Genomic DNA, 18,479 nt, shown 5'->3' with positions numbered 1-18,479 from the left:
TCGTCTTTTCCTCCCCAGACACACAAAATACACAAACCCTGATTTTATAAAAATCCAAAGCAGCTGGTCTACAGGATGCATTTTTTTCCCTCATACATACATCTCTACTACAACTGGCTGCAATAGCTGTGAAGCTCTTAACTATAACTTGCTTGGTTTGCTGAACTGACAGGAGAGAAAACTATCAAGAATTTGAGGGAACTACTTCAAGTGGGTTTTTTTAGTTAGTCCAACTAAACAAAGATCACACGTCCATTTTATGAGCTCAAAGTACTGCAGTTTTTTTCCAATTGATGCAGATAGCCAAACCAGCGTTCCGGCACCGCACAGGAGCAGTTGTCAGGGCTGTCCCCTGCAAAGGGTCTCAGTTACAGGTCTGGTGCTTCCCTCCCTGACGAATGCCCAAGGAAATTCCATTTAAACTGAATTAAGGCTCCCTGTTGCAAGCACAGGGGAGATGTGAGCCCCACCACGTCTAATTATAGCCAACTTCTATTTACAGGTGAAGTCATACGGCCAGGAAAGCTACAGGGTAAGAGGATTCTGCGCTCACGCTGCTCAGCTGCAGCTTCAGTTTGGGGCGATGAATGAAACAGACTATTTAAGGACATGGGATTAGACCTGAAATCCTTCGATCCTCATTTCAGACCCCCAAAATCGGGAACGGTACTTCCCGACACAATCAGAGTTACAGGCTATGCTTCAGGAGTGCTAACTCTCCAGTGCTTGGGTTTTGCTGGATTTAGCTTCACTGTTAAATACGTGCATGTGCAGAAGCAGGGAGCAGCCCCGGCCCCAAGAACGGATTCCTTACAGCCCCTGCCGAGAGCCACGAGAGCCCTATTTCACCTTTTCTCCCAGGCATCCTTGCCCTTAGACACGTATGAAACTAATCCACATTCCAGCGAGTCTCGACACGGCTCTTCCTGGATTTTGCTAGACCCCTGGAGCCGACCAGAGACATCCAGCAGAGCCGTGAATCACTGCTGAGACAGGGGGCCAAGACCCGAGCATCGGGAGAGCTCGCAGTCCCTGGCAGCTGTGGAGAGCACCGTCCCAGTCCCAACGCCTGCGAGGAAGCACGCTGCAATGCTACCGTACTTTGTATTAAAGCCTAATTGCCTCGACTAGCACCGAGTGTATTATCTAGCATCCTACTCAATACAAACTTTACATGATACACACTCAAATCAAGACCACAGTCCTAGCGTTTCAGACACGGCATAAACGGAGCAAGTCTCTTTGTGCCAAAAAGCTAGTTTTGCAGTAAGTAAAGCTGTCACATCACTGTCACAGGATTACCAGCAATGATCCTTTAATAGAAAATGAGATTTCATTACCTGGCAATATTTATTTCATCCACAAGGCGTACTGCAGCTTAGAAGGGGAAAACCTAAAAGCTGGGTGGTGAAAATCGAGCAGAATACCAACAAAGGATTAAGGGTTTAGGGCAGAAGGGAGTGTTTTGGATCTTTAAGTCTTAATCATCAGACATTTGAACTGACCCAGGATGGGTCTTCATTTTGCTTTTTCATCTGTCGTATCTTAAAACGATCCATACTTCTACCACATCTGGACCTAAGACATCGCAAACTTTGCTGTCCAATACCCAGCATCAGCATTTGGGCGAGTGCCCTGTGAAACATGCTGTGCTTACCGGGTCTTCACATTCTTGTCTTCTACAGCATAATATTATAGTGATATCAGACCCAGGCAGGCTTAAATTTCAGTTTCTACATACTGAAACTCCTCCCTGCCCTGCATACTGCTGGCAAAAGCTTTGGCTGCGGTTGCTTCCTATGGGCTTCTCGAGGTGCATTTCCAGCTAAAAAAGGAAGCGGGAAATTATTTGTATTTCTGCTCGCCATTTCATCGCAAGCCAGACACAGATGGCTAACAGCTCAGGAAGGCTCAGTCCAGCCAGGGGTCCTTGCTGTCACACACGCACGTTGGTTCAAAGTCTTGAAGCGGCAGCAGCCTCCTCCAGCTGCTGAGCAGCCTCGCTGGAAACCAGAGCAGGGCTTGCCATTCCCACTGCCAGACCCCAGCAGCTTCGCTCCTCGCAGCGGGACAGAAGTTGGACAAATATCCCAGGGCTTGGCAATGAAGTCATTAATACTGCGGTGGTTAGACCGTCTGAGTCACCCCATACTCATCCATACCTGCCCACAGGCCAAGAGATGACCACTGACCGGGTGACACCATCAAAAAGCTTCAGGATTACAGTTTCCTCCTTGGCAGGGAACCCAATTGAATTATGTTGAAATATCGCTCGTTATGAGAAGTGCTCTGCCAATTTAAAGCAATTTGCGGCAGTCAGAGGCCTTCCAATGAAATGAGCCCTGAACTGCGAGTCAAACGACACGCACATTTTTCAGGTATTAGTCACTTTAATATTATTTTGAAATAGTAGTGAGTCAAACGAGCACCAGTGTAATTTCCACAGTTACAGAAAAGGGAAAACAAACCTAAATCAAATATTATTTTTTTTTTCTTGTGCGTAACAGCAACATTGAGCAAGACTTGAAAGCCACCACATGTATTTTTTTGAAGCAAAAATGAATTCTGCCTGGGTTCCCAACTCCTATCGTTCCCATCTCCCCCTCTGCTTGTCCTGGAACTAAACCAGTATCCAAAAATCCCAGCCTATTTTTGCTCGGTCTTCAGGGAGCTACACCAAGTTCCCCGAATCAGTTAACCCCAAAATCAGACACCCATTAGCGCTGTGGCAAGGAACAAAGCAGGAAGACCCAGCCAGTGGTGTGGGAACTGAAATAGCACTGATTTAGGTCAGCTTGAGCTGTTGCAGAGTTCCACCCTGCAGGTTCAAGCAAGGCCTTTGCTAAAATTCAGCTAACAACACAGGTGTGATGTAAGCAGAATATGTGGACTCAGTTTCTTTGTTTTTCAAGTGGGACCAAAAAAAGAAGTTCTTGCCGGCTTTTCGTCTAAAGAGTTCCCGTGGAAAACTTTTGAAGCTACTAAAGCTTGCTCTCCACTACAATTCTAACCATGTAAACTTAAAGAGTATGACCCTGACATTATGTAAATTAAAGAAAACCTGAATATGAGAACACCAGTGCATTAGTAAGGACAATATTTAAGCTCTGAACAAACTTCAAAATCTGGAGGTTCCTAACAATGTCATGCTTATGTGCTAACTCTTTGGCTACAAGCCCATCCTCAAAAGCCTAGAGATGACTGGCATAGCAGGGTTACTCAGCTGAAACCCTAAGTACGGTCCCAGGTGAACTTAAGCAGCTCTAGCTCAGCTGTATATAAAAAGGGTTAAGGGGCAGCTTTTTGTTTTGGAAGTGTTGTAAGTAGTAGGTTTCTGGCTGCCTTTTTTGCATTCCTGTTTTTATATGCTGTTGTGTTTGCTGGCTTTTGTGTACGGGGCATGCTAACTATTGATTAAAGCCAAAAAAAAAAAAAAAAAGTGATGGTACTGGAAGTGTGAAGAGTGTCAAAGAAGAAAGTTTTGAGATATCAGGCTGTGCCACAGGCTTTTACTCTGAAGACACATTTTTTGGGCAACAAACAACAGGAGCTTCTGCACACTTGGAGTTTCAGACGACCAGGTAATAACAGAAAAGAGCACTGCTTTTTGAGACTTAACTATCCAAGACCTTTTTGAGTAATACAGGTGCAGAGAATATGAGATAGAGAGCATATAGTTAGCAGTATGAAATAGAAAGTGTCATTTTTTTTCTAAGGGAAAAGCTATAGGCAGCCCTACAAACTGCATCAACACAAGAGAAAACAGGATACTGTGTTAAATATTAAGAAATTTCTTAACTCATAGTGTATTTTTTTTTTGTATGGGTGGGGGAAATCAACAGCAGCTGTGAACATAGAAAAAGCTCTTCCATTACACAGCACATCTAAACACACCAAAGTAACTATCTCAGGGTTGCTATGAGGCATGAACTGCATCACTATCACTTTTAATGAAGTCACATCTTTTCTTCTGAAGGCAAATATCCCCCATCAAGCAGAAGGATTAATGTATGTTCAGTGGAAAGAGAAAGCCTGCTCAAAGCTGTCCAGATGATTTGGCATTTATGTTGCAGGAGGGCTTTGAAGCCAGATAGGTCAAAGTCCCTCAGAGCTATGTCCTGCTGCACAAATAATGACCAGTCCCTTTGCCAGAGAAGTTAGAAGATGCATTTCTTAAATTACAGCGACTAGAATGTGTTGTTCCATTTAAGTTCTTTCATACCTCGATGCATAAATGAATTGTCTGTTTCTAACAAGGAAGTAAATAGAAAAGAGCTGCAACTTCATCTTGCTTCAGCCCAATGTTCGTGGATGTGTTGGCACAACTCAAAATCCTCGCCTCCAGCAGAGTGACATTCTTTGTGATTTTTTTTTTCAGTCTCTGTATATAGATGAGTCAAACTCCCAAAGTATTTTGAAAACTAACCAGCAGACGGCCCTGAATCATTCCTCCTTCCTCTGCGCAGTAACAGCTTACTGTCCATCCACTTCCATATGGTGATCCCTCCCAGGAATTAAAAATCCTGCTGGTTGACGAGGCCAGAGTGTGTGCGTGCGCATGTATACACACAGGCACGTGTTATTTAATGTTGGAAAGCTGGACTGGAAGCTGGAAACCAGAGCCATTTCTATCTATGTATTTTGTAAACAGGACTAAATGGTTGCAAAGGGAGGAGAGGAAGGCCACTTGTCTGTAACAAGCACGCTCAGTTTTTATATAACTGGATGACAAAAGTCTCTCGACTTCAGCCTGCCAGAGGAGAAGGGGAAGTATAGCCAATACCCACAAATACAAAAACTGACTTAGAGTACTTTTGCGGGGGGATGAAGATCAAGAAAATAAGGCGATTGTTTAAGGCTATGTTAAGGGGATTTAAATCAAAACTGCTAATACTAGGATAGGTATATATGTTTTAGCTTGAGGTGAACTACTTAGAATATCAGTATATATAGTATCTAGTGTAAATATACTAGCAAGAAAGTAGGCAAGGGAATTTTGGTAGTCTTTTGCTTGGATCTGAATTGTCTTCATTGTGCTTTCCTGCAGGAACGTGTTCAACCACCGCTGCATACGCTGTCTCTACGAAGAGTTCAACGAGCACTGTGAGTCTGACAACAAAAGTACTGTCTCTTTTCAGTTTCTTATTCCAAGTAACCTGATTGGGAATAGAGTTTATCAGTGAAACAAATAAAAATGCCTCATAATGTGTTTTTTTATTGAAAAGAGAAAATAAGCATTTTGTTACTGTCATTTCCCTATACTGAGATTTCAAACAATCTTTGACAAAAGTATAACCAAAGTACATAAATAGAGACTCCTTGGACACAAGTAAGTATCCTACCAACAGGAGGATAGTTGAACACTAAGTGGAAATAAATCACAAGGCAAAAGATGAAACTTGAAGTGAATATTAAATTGAAGGAATAACTACTAAAATTTCAAGCTTAGCACCACGGAGCTAGCAACAAATGATGAAGTTCACAAGTACAACTAAAAAAAAAGTTTTATTTTGTAAATCTTTAAAAAGATGTATTTATTTTTGTATCATCCATCCAGGGAAATTGTTTCTCATGAGAAGGTGCACTGACTTTGCTGTGCAGAGGGCTCCACTACATGAACTCAGTAGGACTACCTATCTCTACTCACTAGCAATCTCTTATTTAGCAGGAAGAGTCTGTATCAGAACTGTGGAAATCTAGAGCATTAAGGGTCATTTACTTCTATCTCCTTTCAAGTCTGTAGCAACAGTAACTCTGCCTCTATAGTAACATGTAGACAGGGCCTCAGCCCAGTTTGCTTTTTTTAAATAACCTGGGCTCCAAGTGGGAAAGAGACAGGACCTTACTTCTGTAATGCTGTTAGAAAATTACATCAGCTTGTACTCCTCTCATCTGCTAATGCCTTTAAAAATACAGCAATGTAGTACAGGGGTTTTCTTGAACCGCATCAGCCATGCATCTAAAACCAAACTTGCTTTAGTAAGACCTTTGTTACTCTTACGTTCAGTACTTAAATTCCTTAACTTGAAACTTTTAGGGAGTCTTCACACATATCGCAAGCTGAATGTTTTAATAAAACTACCACCTCTTCTACGTGATCAAGATAAATATTAGATGTAGAAAATATTTCAACAAAATAAACTTCAGAAGTAATTTTCATAGTCCTTCCTTGTACCTATCACAAGGCAGATCTCCTTCAAGGACTATAACTTTATGTTTAAGCAGACGTAGAAGGACCTCAGTAGTGGGATCTCTATACTGATGGTGAGAGGATGAAAAGCTGTTCCTCTAAGCTGTAAGTGGCCAGGAAGCATGTTTGTCCTGAGAAACGGAAGGGAACAGATTCTACCTATGGTGTTGCCCCTGCCTAGCAATTTTGTCTTTGCTATAGTCAAGGGAAACTTGCAGCCATCCACCAGGTTTGGAACAAGGTTGCACGGGCAGGAGGTTTCTTCATGGAGTAACTTCAGGGTTGGGAAGACAGCCCTACTGTTTCATAAACTTGGCTGACAATTTGGAAAGCGTTGCAGTCCTTACCAGAATGGTGGCACTCCTGTGAGAACCTGCATGCAGGATTTTGGACTTGCACTCACCCACTCCAGCTAGCAAACCCCAAAGTGTGGTGAAAAGGACATGTGGACAACAAGCGCAGCGACAATACGATGGAATTTTTCCAAACCTTGCTCTAGTTTTTATTCCATGTGGTACTTAGATTAGGCTCAGCAAGAGGAGGCTATTTAAGTTTCACATGTTCAGTTTCACAGAAAATCCTCTCTTTGCTCATTAGCGAGCTCTTCATCGTGCAAGAGGTGCAGCATTTCATAGTGATCTGCTACAGGCTGTCGTACAAAGGGACTATTTTCAGGGATTGAAAACACACTCACTGTTACCTGAACTATGCAGCTTTCTTCCTTTCCAGTAAGGAATTGCCTACACCTGGTACACAGGTTAGGGTACCAGCTCAGCTCATACGGAGAGCTGCTCATGTGCTGTCGAGTGTCCGTAAGGCAAGCAAAACACAATGCAGGACCAGCTGCAGCGACGTTCAGCGACCGCATCCTGCGAGGCTTCTCGCCTCTTCTGGCCGTCTTGACATATGGCACAAGCCTGAGCGCAGGGAAATTCAAGTTAGGGGTGGGAATAGTGAAACTCAAGAGGTACCCAAGAACCTGCAGCTGATAGTAAATTCAGTGGCAGTGGGATCCAGGGGCCTTCACGTTACCACTTCAACAAAGACTGTAAAAGCCCAGAGAAGCATAGAAAAGTCATAGAACCAAACCCTGGTGGAAAAAAAAAAAACAAACAAACAAAAAAAACCCAGCAAAAGCCAAGGGGAGGAGTGGGAAGGGAGGGAACGAGCTGTATTAGATTAATTCTAGAGCCAACTGGCACCTGTTTGATGGAAATGCTAATTTGTCCTACTGACATACACCCACTAATTATTTCCCCTGTTCCCTCATCTCTTCTAAATGAAGTATAGAGTTTTTTCTTAAATCACAGGTAATGCAAGAATATCCAGGTTTCCACCCTTCCTTTTCCTCTGTGTCACACCCCCACTTACAAGAACAGCTGAACTACTTACTGCATGGAAATACTATGTAGCATTACACAGTTATTTTTAATTTCTGTACTTAATTAACATTTCAGTCCTTACTCCAAAAGAACAGTTTCTGCTCTATCTGAAGTAGTCTGTTACCTCTTATTGCATACATGACAACTCTTGAATATCTGCATCAAGTCAGAGAGGAATACCTGCCTTTGTCTGCAGATGCCTTTTATACTTACTGCTTTCAGAGGAGCTCTTAGGGGCTAGTTTACAAGCCAATACAGGGCAGGTAGCTCCTCAAAAGCAAAGCTCTGCTTAACAGAAATGCATACAAGGGATCTATTATAGGGCAAGAAGACTTTAAACAGACAACCTGTAAATAAACCTAATAAGAAGCCCCCAGAGGGATGGTTTAAATAGCACATTTATTTACACAAGTATTCCAAGCTAGTTCAAAGAAATGACCCATTTGCAATGCCACCCCATCCCCTGGAGAGCGCCGGTCTTTTAATGAGATACAGGACAGAGTGGCTTAAAGGATTAGAAACTGAAGTCATTAGGAGTCTGGGGAAGACTGTGCCGGATCAGTAGCAAGCATCAAGACAAAACACTGTCCTGGGCTTTGCGCACAGAAGAAAAGCAGCTGTGCATGGCTGCAACTTAAAGCAGGAGGTTTTCCTAGTACCAGTTGAATGGCGATAGGACTGGGGAGACAGAAAGCTCACAACACCAAGAACTGAATAAGCTTAAAGTGCCGTGGTATGCGAGCATCCTGTTGAGCCTCTAGGGAAAGAGTTGTTTTATTGACAAGCCTAATCCAACACCTCAGCTCATTCAGTCACTTGCTTAGAAACGATAAAGACCCTGTTCAGGTTGCCCTGAGCCAACACCTTGTCTCATTCAACTCCTCAGGATCAATAATTGGAGAGAAGTCAGTTATCGACCTGTTTTTTGAGCAAAACTACACCAGAATTATTAATTCACGCACACCACTGCAGCAACTTGGAAGTGGTCTTCTCAATGAACATTTCCTCTTTTCTTTAAAATACAATTTGAATCATCAATAACCTTTCATCCTTCAAAGAAAAGTTCATGCTAGGAGAAAAGAACAAATGAGATTATTTCCGTGGCTACGACGTTATCTTGCCTTTTAAGTGGTAGGCTGCCAACACTTCAAGAAAATAAGCAAAGCCCAGCAGCACTTCAGCTACTCTCCCTCTCTCCCTTTATGATAGAAAGATAATGGCCAGCTTATCACTCATGATCTGTTCTTTGCAGCAATAATTAACAGGGAAATTTGCCACCATAAAACTTACTTCAAACAGCTTTAAAGTTACAAGGCCTACAGGTAGATTTGGATGAGTCAAAGCTCAAGATTTTTTAAAAAAAACAAACAAATACCACCCCCCCTCCAAAAAAAAAAAAAAAAAAAAAAAGAGAGAGAGAAAAGCCAGAGGGAAAAAAGTACACACCAATAGTGGAAACTGTTTTGCAATCGCTGGCATAATAAATTAGCCATTTTCATATTGCAGCCCAGTTTCAGCAGGCCATAGGATGCTGCACTAGCGCTCAAAGTAGCTAGGCTTGTATGCTCAGAAGAGGAGGAGAAAGAAAAGCAATCTCTTTAAAATAAAGCAGTTTATAGGCGTAAACTCCTTTCTCAGTAGGGTATATTTGAATGTATTTTATTTTTTTAATCAAAGAAGTAAAAGAGCTTGCCTGGTAGCCTGAGAAGAGCATATTATTTGGATATCAAAAGATAGTTAGTTCAGCTGCTTCTATATCTGATTATCCAAATCTTTCCTGTGTGCATTTACACCATACTTAAACTTCCAAACACTAGATTTAGTTTTAAAATACATGTTGATGAGTAACATATAGTCTTCTAGTTGTGTTCCAGCAAGGTGGAAAACAAGAAACTATAGCAACAATAGCCCAAGATAATCTCTGTGGGGACCAGGAAATTCACCTCTAACAAAAGTGAGATGCAGATATCTGGAGGTTAATACGCTATGAGCATCTATGAAATCTGACCGCAATAAGACACACGAGAGCTGTGTTGTCCAGTGGGTCAACATGCTACCCAGTGCAGCAGGTATCCTGCTCTCTAAACCAAAATTAGCAGAAGGCTAATTCTCTTGCCCAGAACGATCACTGTAATATTTAGTTTATTAGAGGGAAGCAGGCCATACAGAAACAAACCCTGAGGTATATGTCAGCTGGCAGGGGACATGGCCAAGAGCTGACATGAATTGCGCTCGTTCCTCTGTTAGAAGACAGGTTGAACTTGGGTGGATTGCTCTTTTCAGCCACTTGAATGGATTTCATCTGAAGTGTGTGCATTACCTAACCAGGCAATTCCTTTGGCAATTTTTGCTGAAGTTTTTCAAACAAGTCAGCTTTCTGTTATTTCTTAATATGCTAGCATGTGAGAAGTTAATTCAAGAGTTCCCTAATGTTTGTGTTTGCAAAGGCTTCCTCGCAGTCCCTCCTCCTTCCCCGTCACGCTGAGTTTTGGTCACGGTCTTTTGCTGTGGATTCAGAATTATGCAAGCCACCGGGCACTGTTCAAGAGCTGCGGAGGTCCAAGCACTCGTGACACTAAATGCTGTAAAAAGCTGAAAAGAAGATAATGATATTTGAAAGGAAGTTAAAGAAGAGAAATACAGTCTGAAGCCCTGGCCCTACCAAGCATCACTCACCGCTGGGTAGCACACTCACCACTGCTTTACAGAAATGGAGCCTAAAGCAAGAGCGCAGACACAGGGGCTATGTGGAAGAGGCAGGTACAGATTCAGGAATGCTGTAGCACTGTTGACAGCCTGAGGTTTTAAAGCACGTAATTTTCCAAGTAGAAAATACTTCTGAGTTGTACTCATCTCCCCACATACGCGTCCAGGGTTGTTTTGTCCATACCTGCAGCTGCCATGAAATAAGTGGCCATCAATTTAAAACCAAACGGTTCCACCTTTACATGCAGACGGAGCTTTATTTTGCAGCACCTAGGGGTTACTGTAGCAGGCAGAAAAACATCTTGCAGTTCATCACAGGACTAGTCACTGTGCAGTCTACAAGTCAAGCCATACACCAAAAAATACATCAAAGAATGAAACGGATATCCTAAGGTCACAGCCTCACTCAGACTTTGCCACATAAGTCTTTAAAAAGGCTATATAACCTTGTAATCCAAGACATTTCAAAGAGATCTTAGTACTGTAAAAAAAACAAATGTCCTATTCTATCCACAGGTCTCAAATAATTAATATATGTGTTTTTCTCATCCACTCAAAATATTCCTAATTTATCTGATGAACTCTACTCCTTCACAATCTGTCACTCCAGACTAAGGAGGAGAAGACAGAGGATCATCACACAGGTACAAAAATGTGCCTAGAGATTGAACTACTCCCAATGGTAAGACATAATTTGGCTGGAGGAAAAAATGCAAGCCAAGGGCCATCTGACAATCTGAACCCAACTCTTCCTGGCACTTCTGACTATATTCTGGTATGTGAGAAGTTTGCCTGGCTCCATTTTCCTTTTGCCGTCCTAACTTTCCAAAACAAAAAGGGATTAGAGGAAAGGCGTTCACAAGTGGAAATTTCTGCTGGGTGGATAATTCATCCTGTGCTAGCTCTCTCTCACTTCCAGGGCCAGTTGTAAATTCATGTAACAGAATAAATATAAGTTGAATTTTAAGGTATAGAGGAAGCAGTAACCAGTTTTGTGAAACTACGTTCAGCACTGCCCCAATTGGCCTCTTCCTGCCCAGAGCTGCAAGTTCCATGAGTCTAAGAAAATGCAAGAAGAGTGTTTTCTTTTACCTGGAGAGCACAGTTTCTGACAACTGTTCTGCTTTTATGTCCCTTGAAAATCAGTTTTAAGTTCCCTATCTGCATCAGCAGGAAGCTCTGTTTTGCAGCAGCCTGTCATGTGTGCAAGAGCAGAGCAGTGCATACCGATACGTGCTCCGACAAGAAGCGAGTGAACCAACCCTTTCTGAAAAGCCAGGAAACGCTGGCAGTTACGCAGCACTGGTACCAGTTCCTATCTGCATTTCTCCCAACAGACGACTGACAACCCTATGTTTTCCCCCAAGCGTTTTAATTCTGCTCCAGCTCTAGAAGAGCAACTAGAAGAGCAAAGGATATTTTCCACATGTCAAGGCTGACTCCAGATAAAAGATATTCACTTGAGGGAGATACACCCCCTGCCTCTAGTGCCATTGGGAAGCTTGACTTCACACAAGTACATACGGCAAGCAAGTCTTGGGTGCACATTCACTGCCACCCCCCAAGAGCAAACTGCCTAGCTTTCATGGAAGAGACAACTGCATCCAGGGTGTTTGAATAAGACCCTTCCACTGGAAGCTCTCAAATACTGTTTTTAGGCCATGAAATCTTAGCGTTAAGCACCAGGAGTAGGAATGGCTGCAGGCCACGTAGCTGAAAACATAAAAACCTGCGGGACCCCTCCACTCCATTGTTTACAAAACATAGGATGGTAATATCCAGCAAAGCATACGAGGTATGTTTGCTGCTTTCCCCCTTTCTCAATTTTCTTGCAAGTTCTGCCTGGAAAAAAACAGCTAAAAATCTGCAGAAGTAAGTCTTCCTCAACACGCTTCTCTCTCTACATACTTAAAGCCAAGCCAGAACCTTCTGAGAGCGCCTTTAGATTGATTTCTTAGGAAGAAAAAAAAGCAAAACTAATTTGTGATTAGAAGGCGCAAAGATGTTCAGTCAGATGGAAGCATTCCTGAAAAGCGAGGGGAAAACTACACCATCAATTCATTCAGCTGCCCTAAAGGGTAAACAGCAAACTTGAGCACAATCTACAAATCTCAACTGTTATTAACAGCTTGACCAAACATGGCTGGTTCTTGTAGTGATGTTTGTACTTGTGAAATCCAATGAACTAAAATAATATGTTGGACGGACCCTGACACCGAAGCAAAGAGGACAAAAAGAAGAGGAGGTCGCTTTGCTCTACTGTTCCCAATGTGAGGTTCAGGTCCCTCGCTCAGAGAAAAAACTTGCTAAAAAAGGCTGTTTCAGCTGGTAATGGGCACTGAAAGAAATGAAAACAAAAGAGGCTTTCTGGGTCTCAAATTTACCCAAAATGCACACATCTCTAGCTTTCACAAAACTTTGCTTACCAGCCCATAAAAACCTCATTTTCAAAATTATCTGTCAGTAAAGCAGTTTTCTGGAGCTGTCAGAATGTCTTAAGGAAACCAAAGCCATTTTTTACATGGGGAAAGCTCCCTTTTCAATACTGGGACGCCGCAAGGTGAAGGTTATGTATCGCTTCTGTCTGTAGCTGTGAGTTGTGGCATGCGTATTCCTAAGCAGAAGGCAATTCCCTTTCCCCCTCACTACTCCTGAGAAGACTTTCCTTCTCCCTGCCCACCCCAAAAGCGGACAACAAAAACTCCCTCCGCAGCAACACAAGGTTAAACATTCCTCTTTTGCAACTCGCAGAGCTGCCTTGGCACACAAATATTTTTTGCCTTTAAAAAGCATTTAAGATAGCTTAACTGGGGTTTTTAGTTTCAGGTGGTTGTAAGGAGGAGACTGGGAGCTGTTGACTTGCAGTAGTAGCTGTGGAAGGATTGGTGGCCGGGATAAAGGACCCTTACTCGGGAGCTTTGGTTTGCGTTCCCCTTTCCAACACAGGCCTCCGGAGATCACAGGTGGGTGCGTAACTCGGGAAAGGCAAAGGCCCATGGGCTCTTCAGAGGAGAGCTGCCTCTGGTAGTTTCCCAGCCAGAAAAATTCCTGCTGCTCCTAGCTGAGGGCCCAATAGGTTTTCCTTTACGCTTCGTTTAGGGTAACGAATAATCATGATTGGCATCGGCGGGGATGATGGCAGGGTGCTCTGAAGGATTAGTCAGTTTGTGTGTGTAAACAGTCAAAGATTTACCAATCCTCAAGCCGCAAACGGCGGGGGGGGACGGACCCAAAACTGAAAACCCTTCTGAAGATCCATCACCCCATGGACTCAGAAAGTATAGGCCCCCTCCTGAGGGTTGTCATCTTTATTCCCTCAAGTGGACCTGCTTGAATTGGAGCCTGGCAGCAGTGCTGCTGTTTTGATCCCTGGATCGCTATTTTTGACACCGCCACTTTTAACCATCAGTGTCACAAGCAAGCCTCAGCTTGCTTTTGGCAGCGAGGTAATGAGCAAAACCACCTCCTCTTCCTCTCTTCTCTGGCCCTACTGTCATTGTTGTGCTCAAAGTGGAAGTTTCACTTTCTCCAACCTGTTTAGTTTTGACAAAAAGAAGTATTTAATTTTTCTGCTGCTGTGAAATCTGCCTGCAGACAACGTACATGCGGTGTTTATTTAAAATATCCACCTATACCACAGACTTCATGTCCTAGGAAATCTGCAGATCAGAGTCCTACAGCCCCTGTAACCTCATTTAATATACCTTTCTCAGAGAAAACATAAAGCTCCTTTACAGGCAAGCAGAACGTGAAAGATGATAACCTGTTTAGCGAAATGCTACGCATAAACAGCTACAATGCTGTGCAATCATAAAACGCCATTAATCATTTACATCAGGAAATGCCAAAGTAAGGGTGAACACACGCAACCTTATCTGTTCCTTGTGTACACATGAGGTTACAAGCTTTGGTTAAATTACTTCTATGCTTGACACACAACAGCTAAATGGGGTTCTGTTCCTTGGCCCTGGGTGCTGACTTCATACAGCTTCAAAAAATCTCTGTTTACTGACTGCACGTGAGTTGTAGCTAAAACTGTTTGGAGCTGCTTTTTATTCATCTTGGAGCATTTTTATCAGTGCTGGTTTACTGTCTCCCCTTGCAAGGGATAAAAGTTGTTTCTTGTAGAACATCATATAACGCGTTTCTGCCTTATATAAGCCATTTCTGCCTACCTTTAATCATATTTTCAATGACCACCTCTCGAACCCTGGAGGGAAAGCTTTCTGATAGTGTCTGAACACTGTTAAGTTTCTTCTTGATCCTCTGAAAGGAAATGCGCAAATGACTGCAAAACTTGTTCTTCTAAACAGGATTCCAGAGCACCTTTTCTGGAGAGATTTTCTTCCTGTGCTCTCTTTTATTCAGAGTAATTCCAGTTTGGGGTTGGTTTTTTTCGGTGGACTTTTTTTCTCTTGCTTTCAACTTTGAGAGGCGTTTTCTCCCAAATAATAGAAACCTAGTCACGTCCAGTACCTTGCCATTACAGGTAGGTATCACGTAGCCCTTCTGTGAATTTAACAAGCTTCAAACAAAGCCAGTGAGTGTGTTCAGCTAAAGGCCTTACACGGTCCTCTCTGCACCCCGCTCTGAGATCTATTCCAAGGCACTCCTGAAAGAGGCACAAATAGATCCAGTAAATCCTGTGCATATAAAGTCTTTTTGCTATTTTCCGTGGGATACTTCAGAGTTTACTTTGTCTATTCTGAGTTGTTCGATCTTTTGGGGGGGGGGGGGGGGGGGTGTGTGTCTTGTGGCGCAGGGTACATGTGTGAAGTTTGCCGATGTGGACCTGAGATGCACGAGCCTTTTAAGATGGGGAAGGAGAGCAAGAGAGTTCCAGAAACATTGTCACCAGCTAAAGATACCAGTGAAGAAAGACTGTCCTAAGACAGTCTCTTTTTTTATCATTACAGGTGAGATGGAGAAGCTGTACAGCAAATCACTGAAACCCAAAGAATTAATCAAAAGGTGACATTGCACGGTACTGTCGCTGCTGATCTAAGAATCAACACTTCTAAAACACATGAACACCCTGCAGCCTCCATTTCCTGTTTTTTTTATTTATTTACCGCCAGGTTAGTGAGCGAAAGAGGCTCAGCACAGGGTCCAATGTGTGGCAGGGCTGGAAGCAAAGCAGCACTTCCCCTTCCGGCACCAGCAAAGTTCAGTCCGCTCAGCTGGGATAATTGCACCATCAAAACAGCTTGCTGCGTGTTTTGACGTGTACATTAACTGATAACCTGACAAATGGAGGAGAAGGCGCAGCTCTTGGATTTAGTCACAATTTCTACGCAGCCTTCCAGAGCGATGGAAGACCCGACCGCCGGGTGTCCTGAGCAAGGTAAGTGCAGCATTAAAGGCAGCTTGCTCCCCTAGCCTGAGCCACCAGTGGTGCACAGGGGACGTAGACAAATGCAGAGGAGAGCTATCTCTATCTTTACAGTGCTACCAAATCTGCTTGAGACAGGAGAAACGCTCTGTTAAACTGAAGAAAGCAAGTAACAAGCACTCAAGCCTTGATTACAGGCTATCATCAAGAGAACCACAGAATTTCAAAAAAAAAAAAAAAATATTACAAGAGGCTTAGCATTTAATGCTTTAAAGTAGTAAATCCACAGCAAATCCTCCTGAATCTAAATATGCCTAAGACATAGTTTAACTTATTTTTTAAAGTTTTCTCAAATGCCATGTTATGGTCCCAAACTACTAAGCTCCGCTGTTACGTTTGCTTTCGCGGTACTCTGCAAATCAGGTTACATCCAGTGCCTCGAGTGCCCTTTTGGCATCCCAAAAGCTCTTTCCAATAAATAGTAAGCAAGCCATTTATTTGTATTTATCTCCCCCTTTAAACTCAAGTAACCCAAAACTGTCCAAAAGATTAAAGCTGATCTAAGCAGTAATTTTTTTTTTGCAGTTAAAGAAAGCTTGCTCTAAAATTATGCACGTTACTGCGCATAATTTTACCACTTAAAAACAGAATGCCCTCAGAAAGGTTTTAATAAGAAAAAAGAAATACACCTCCCCACTTGTGCACATTGACTCTGAAGAAAAAAGCAGCTGCTGCGATCTATCTAAACGTAAGTTTTTATTCTCAGTGTTTTAGATTTCAATTAAGTAAAGACTTACCCCAGTGTGGAAATTAATTAATTTTTCTCCAATGGTGCCTTTTCATTTTACTACCAGAGTCCACACACACCTTGGGATCGCTTTCTGGCTTACTTCTTGTAAGACTGGTGTGAAAGCTAAATACTACTGTGCTTGGCAAACTTGGTCAAAAGCCTGCCTCGTTTTTCGCTAAAACAAGATTGTTAATGAAAAACAACCACAGTCCACGTGGAAAAAAAAATAATAATCCCAGCTTATCACATGAAATGGAAGTTTATAAACACCTTTGGATGGAAAGAAAACCAGTAGCAGCCATAACATCACTTACTTCCACGAGAGAATTCTCACTGCGAACGTGACCGAGCTTCTACGGACCGTGGATGGGAAGAGGAGAGCCACACACAGAAAATACACCCTTGACCAGTCGTCCCTTCCAAGCCAGGCAAATAGATGTCTGATTACACTACATCCCTGGGAGCACAGTGCTTTACTGGCAGCAGCACTGCTACCAGGACAGGGAAAAACACCCTTTAAAAACGAAAACAAGCTATATCAGTAAAAGTGCACTTTTGCAGATAACTGCTTCTACAGCTGGGGCTTCTGCTGGCACAGCTATGTCAGTCACGGGTCACACTTCGTCACAGTGCTCACAGACAGAGCTGTGCCAGCAGAAGTTTACCATATAAACCTGGTGGGAAACTCAACAGCGACTAAAATGAATCTGCAAAGTTTCGTGGTTTTCGTGCTGCTGCCAAACTAAGTTTTTCTAACAGTCTGATGATGGGTAGTCTTACTCCTGTGCTGCTGACACGTTAGGATCTCGGCTTCCAAGGACAGAAGAAACCTAAACTTAGCTCAGGAATGTGGCAATACCTATCAGACATTTACATTGTACTTTATCCTTCAATTAAATACACAAACTAAATTAGAAAGAGCAGTTGTAGGAAGAAAAGATAGAACGGAATAAATGAAATTCTGCTGTACTTTAGCACTCAGAGTAGACCGCCCTCACTTCTAATAGTAAGAAAAGAACAAAACTGAAAGTGTTTAACGGGATTTGTTTAGCAGATAGCAAAGCACTGCAAAATTCCCACCGTTCAGTTAAACTGAACAGTCAAACTGTAACGGGGCTTTTGTCATCTTCAATCATCTTTGAAGACAGCGGGCAAGGAGATTTAACACCCGAGTTGACGCTCAAACATAAGTTCTATTTGGATGAAGCGACACAATACTGCGGGTCGTGTGTACGGTGATGTGTATCGTTATTCCAGAGCACGGAGCAGCAAGACGTCAGAAGCGTGCGCTGCCGATCTGTTCTGGAGCAAAATCACAAAATCAAGCTGTAAATAAACTCCCACCACACTCCATGAGGGAAAAGAACACTACAGGCAAGCGCTTCGGTGTCTCCGAACCTGCTTGCGTTCAATAATGAATAAAGCCGTCTGAAGCGCAGGGCTGTGGAAAGAAGGGCTACGTACAGGAAGTCAGGTCAGGCTGCGGTGCTTGCACGCAGTGCAAAGTAAACCTCAAATGTAAAGCCTGCCTTTATCTTTTGTGAGGTATCGCCAGCACGTGGCCGTACCGAAAGCAGGCTGCATTTTGGAAGAGCGACGTTTGGCAGTACAAATTTCACTGTCGCTTCCTATTTTGATAGGGAGAACGCAGAAATAAAATCACTAGCAGTGCTGTGTTTCTAAAGGCCGTGCTCCACCTTCGTCAGAGCTTTCTGGCCCTCCAAATTGGGATATGGCTTCTAAGAATTCCTTGGGTTGTATCACACGGAAGACTTTGTTGTTCAAACAACGTACTTTTTTTTTTTTTTTTAGGGGAAAAAAAAAAGGCACCAGGGCAAAAACATCTCAAAGGAATGGCAGAGGCTAAAAATAGACACATTATCATCACTTTCATTATCAGCCATGTCTACACACACAAGAAGTATAACCGTGAGCAACTTCAGGATGAGGTGTTTTCCCCTCCAGCATGGTTTTAGGCTGCAGGGGAGCACGTTTGTGCTTGGCTGAGCAGCACAGCGACACAGAGGGGGGTTGGCACAGGTATGAATTTAATTGTAGCACCACCACCCCCCCCCCCCC

At 43.0% G+C, this 18,479-nt stretch overlaps 1 protein-coding gene and 1 long non-coding RNA gene across 7 annotated transcripts in view; one reads left to right on the top strand and one right to left on the bottom strand.

The window, feature by feature from the left end:
- CNOT6L (CCR4-NOT transcription complex subunit 6 like) overlaps positions 1-18,479 on the bottom strand; it is a 37,290-nt gene that overhangs the window by 17,400 nt on the left and 1,411 nt on the right. The window contains exons 1-3 of one of the 6 annotated variants that reach the window (XM_075038703.1): positions 16,715-17,314; positions 14,454-14,890; positions 6,891-7,107 (exon numbers count right to left, since the gene is read on the bottom strand). The exons of 2 other annotated variants lie outside the window; for them this stretch is intronic. The gene's annotated coding sequence lies outside the window, so the exon portion shown is untranslated. Of the gene's footprint in view, positions 1-6,890; positions 9,125-14,453; positions 14,891-16,714; positions 17,315-18,479 lie in introns of those variants that run through there. 3 more of the 6 variants (XM_075038713.1, XM_075038684.1, XM_075038694.1) reach the window with 3 other exon arrangements.
- Positions 15,462-16,584, top strand: LOC142035967 (uncharacterized). Its single transcript, XR_012652016.1, has 3 exons — positions 15,462-15,622; positions 16,196-16,358; positions 16,465-16,584. It is a non-coding gene; the product is annotated as an uncharacterized LOC142035967 (long non-coding RNA).

This window comes from Buteo buteo, chromosome 1 (assembly GCF_964188355.1).
Source record: "Buteo buteo chromosome 1, bButBut1.hap1.1, whole genome shotgun sequence".
NCBI lineage: Eukaryota > Metazoa > Chordata > Aves > Accipitriformes > Accipitridae > Buteo > Buteo buteo.
The sequence above is the reverse complement of the archived record's forward strand: the minus strand, read 5'-3'. Positions and strand labels throughout refer to the sequence as shown.